Source organism: Heptranchias perlo, chromosome 35, assembly GCF_035084215.1.
Source record: "Heptranchias perlo isolate sHepPer1 chromosome 35, sHepPer1.hap1, whole genome shotgun sequence".
Lineage (NCBI taxonomy): Eukaryota > Metazoa > Chordata > Chondrichthyes > Hexanchiformes > Hexanchidae > Heptranchias > Heptranchias perlo.
Window position 1 is genome coordinate 13,576,959 of NC_090359.1, and position 4,727 is coordinate 13,581,685.

The following is a 4,727-nucleotide window of genomic DNA, read 5'->3' on the forward strand; positions in this document are numbered from 1 at the left end:
TGTCTGTGATATTTGAACAGCTGTTAATCCTCAATAGTCTGGGAATTACTGGTGTTGATCATACTAAAGGAATGTTTCGCTTTCAAATAAAACTCCGGCGCTGTTTTACAACAGCCGTTAAGTCTTTTTAACAAAATAAACGGGTTAATGAGCAGTCAAAATATCGGATAGTGAAATTTCACAGGATTAGATTGAGTTTCTATCCGCCATTTCTTTAAATGGGAGGAGTGAGGCTGCCAGGTGGAAGGGTTTAACAGTAAGGATTGAAGAATCATAGAATGATACAGCACAGAAGGTGGCCATTCGACCCATCGTGGCTTGTACTGACTCTTTGGAAGAGCAATCCAAATCGTCCCACTGCCCCGATCTTTCCCCATATCGCTGCATTTTTTTCTTTTTCAAGTATACATCCGATTCCCTTTTGAAAGTTACTATTGAATGTGTTTCCACCGCCCTGTCAGGCAGTGCATTCCAGATCACAACAACTCACTCTGTAAAAAATATTTTCCTCATGTCGCTCCTGGTTCTTTTGCCAATTACCTTAAACCTGCGTCCTCTGGTTACCGACCCTTCTGCCACTGGAAACAGTTTCTCCTTCTTTATTCTATCAAAACCCTTCATAATTTAGAACACCTCAATCAAATCTCCCCTTAACCTTCTCTGCGACAAGGAGAACAACCCCAGTTTCTCTCGTCTCTCCGTGTAATTGAAGAGAGTTAGGCTGGGTTAGCTGGAGGCACTGCCCCAGATGGGAGAACCAATGAATGAGGGAGTGCACAGAACGTCAGTGTTGGAGGATCAAAGAGTGTGGGACATGGAGATGTCGGGTTTGGCAGAGCTCGGAGAGGGCAAACCGAGGAGGGACTGACAGGGAATGTATTGAGGGACAGGAAAACAATGGAGGTCAATGAGAACCGAGAAGTGGAGGAGTGGGAGGGTGGAGGTATGGAGACTGGCAGGGAGATGATTGAAGAGATGGAGGAGTGGGAGGGTGGAGGTATGGAGGAGTGGGAGGGTGGAGGTATGGAGACCGGCAGGGAGGTGATTGAAGAGGTGGAGGAGTGGGAGGGTGGAGGTATGGAGACCGGCAGGGAGGTGATTGAAGAGATGGAGGAGTGGGAGGGTGGAGGTATGGAGACCGGCAGGGAGGTGATTGAAGAGGTGGAGGAGTGGGAGGGTGGAGGTATGGAGACCGGCAGGGAGGTGATTGAAGAGGTGGAGGAGTGGGAGGGTGGAGGAATGGAGACCGGCAGGGAGGTGATTGAAGAGGTGGAGGAGTGGGAGGGTGGAGGTATGGAGACCGACAGGGAGGTGATTGAGGATATGGAGGAGTGGGAGGGTGGAGGAATGGAGACTGGCAGGGAGGTGATTGAAGAGGTGGAGGAGTGGGAGGGTGGAGGTATGGAGACCGGCAGGGAGGTGATTGAAGAGGTGGAGGAGTGGGAGGGTGGAGGAATGGAGACCGGCAGGGAGGTGATTGAAGAGGTGGAGTCCAGAGGTAATGAACAAATGGGGAATAAAAACTTTGGAGGGACTGCACCTCAGAGAGTCGGAGACAGGGATTTTTATGGAAGCGCAAGGAACTAACACTGGTGAAGAATAAAATTGCAGAGAGCAAGTGCAGCTCTCAATCGAATAGGTTATTCACTCCTGGTTCCATGGGAGCCAGTTTACTAATAACCTGATACTACATCTGACCAACTGGAGCCACTGCACTATTTGCACAATTCCACATCCGACACATTGTAGTTGATACGCTGTAAATATACTTGTTTTGTGCAGAAATACCACAGACACATTGCACAGAAACCCCAGTGTTTGCCACAGCAACAGACATGGTGCTCCAGGTCCATTTCACTGATAGACTTGGCGCTCTGCTCGATGGCCAATCTATTAACAATGATAAGGCAATCCGTTCTTTCTGTGGTTCACACATGTTTCTTCTCAGGTTGATGTCTGATTCATAAAAATCCATCATGGTCCTTAAGAATGAGGACAGGATGCGACTGGGAAATCCATATTAGTCCCCCCCGATGGTCTGATTTGTGAGCTCAATCTTTCCTTTCATGAGAACCATCCCACGTTCCGTATGTCCAGGGGCCTTGTCACCTCACAACGGAACCGCTCACTTTTTAACATGAACTTTCTGAGTGGACTTCACTTGTTTTCATGGATTGGGTGGTTAGCGTTGTTCACAAATAGATTTTTTCAGTGTGAAAGTGGTCTGATTGTTACCCTATTATTTTGTCAACATATCACCTTTCACCTTTGTTCGCTGTCTCTCTTCACCAATTCAATAAAACAAGGTTAAATATTTCTGTATTCGCAACTGCAAGATTGAAAATTCTCACGGAGCTCGGGAAGAACGATCTGTCGGAAAGATTCCATCTGAGCGCTAGAGTTAACCAAGTCCTGTCACTAAAATTTATGTAAAAGGCCTTTGTGATTTTGTTGCAATTAACGGAAAATGAAATATTTCCCCATAGAACTGAGAAACTTGCTCAATTTGGAATTGTTTAAAATTGATTGTCTGTCTGTTTGGTTTCACTTCTAAGACTGAATTATGCTGAAATAAAGTACAAAAGTTGCTTTTGGGTGTTCATTTGTATTTCTGTCTGCCAAGGGAGGAAGATTAACTCTGGCCACAATTCTTGGAAACGAAACAGATAATCTGTTTTAGTGATGATGCTTGAGGGATAAATTAGGCCAGGACATCGAGGAGAACTCCCATTCTCTCTTCCAATAGTCTCATGAATCTTTTACGCCCATCAGAGAGGGCAGAAGGGGCCTTGGTTTCAGGTCTCATTCAAAAGGCCTCAGACAGGGCAGCACTCCCTCAGTACTGCATTGAAATGTCAGCCTAGATTATGTGTTCAAGACCCTGGAGTGGGACTTGAACCCACAGCCATCTGACTCAGAGGTGAGAGTGCGACCATGGAGTAAAGGCTGACACTTGAGAACTTGAGAAGGTGATGGTGGATCTTCTTCTTGATCCACTGCAGTCTGTATATTTTGTAGCAGTTTCGTACAACTGAGTGCTTACTAGGCCACTTCTAGGACAGTGAGACAGCCATCCACATTGGTTTGGGACTGGGGTCATACATAAGGACATCAGCTTTGCTTTTCTAAAGGACATTACTGAACCATTTGGGTGTTTGCGTCAACACAACAGCTCCATGGTCAGTTTTACTGATACCAATTTTTTATAGAGTCTTACAGCACAGAAGGAGGCCATTCGACCCATCGTGCCTGTGCCGGCTCTTTGAAAGAACTATCCAATTAGTCCCACATCCCCAATCTTTCCCATTTACCTGCAGTTTTTTTCATTTTCAAGTGCATATCCCATTCCCTTTTGAAAGTCACTATTGAATCTGCTTCTCCCTCCCTTTTCAGGCAGTGCATTCCAGATCATAACAACTCACTGCGTTAAAAAATTCTTCTCATTTCCCCCCTGGCTTTTTTGCCAATTATCTTAAATCTGTGTCCTCTGGTACCCAACACTGCTGCCAATAGAAACAGTTTCTCCCAAATACTCTATCAAAAGGCCTCATAATTTTCAACACCTCTATACACTTCTCTACATTAAATTTCATCTGCCACGTGTCTGCACATTTCCCCAGTCTGTCTATGTCCTCCACACTGTTTAATACATTTCCAAGCTTTATGTCATCAGCAAACTTTGAAATTATGCCCCCGATACACAAGTCCAGGTCATTAATATATGTCAAAAATCGCATTGGTCCTGATACTGAGGGTCACCATTGTATATTTACCTCGGTCTGATAAACAACCATTCACCACTACACTATACTTTCTGCCTCTTAGACAATTCCGTGTGCACGCTGCCACCGTCCCTTTAATTCCATGAGCTTCATGTTTTCTAACCAGTCTATTATTGTCACTTGATCAAACACCTTTTCAAATTCCATATACACAATATCAACTGATCTACTTTCACCAACCATCTCCGTCGTTACATCGAAGAGCTCAATCAAGTTTGTCAGACACGACTTGCATTTATAAAATCCCTGTTGCCTGTCATTTATTAACCCATGTTTTTACGGATTATTGTCTGTCGAAGTTTCTCCACCACCATCGTTAGGCTGACCAGCCTGTAGTTATTGGGTTTACCCCATCCCATTTTTTGACCTGGCGTGTAACATTTCCAACCCTCCGGTCCTCTGGCTCCACTCCCACATCCAAGGACGATTGAAATATTTTGGCCAGAGCCTCCACTATTTCCATCCTTCCTGCGCACATCAACCTGGGATGCATCCCATCTGGACCGGGTGACTTTTCTACTTTGAACGCTGCCAACCTTTTAAGCACCCAATCTTTATTTAATTTTTTACCCTATTCAATTTCTCTGTTCCTTTCTCTTCACTGTGAGATTAGCAGCATCCTCTCAATGTGACCGAAACAATGTTTAGCTGAAACCAGAAAGAATAAGAAGTTTCCCGGTGCAGAGGTTGAGAGAGGAAAGGTGAGAGGGTGCAACTGGATTATGTGTTCAAAGGAAGAGAAGGTGACAGAGCAGGAAGGGGTGAGGCCGATGTGTGTTTGGAAGAGATCCATGGCCACACCACAGAGGTTAGGGAGTGAAGGTGAATTGTGCAGACAGGCAGTGAGGATTCAGAAAGCCTCTTGTATGACAGTGTCACCACTCATCAGCCAAGTTGCAGTCAGAGAGAAAAAAAGACAGTGCCCCCCAGTTCTCGACTCTCCAG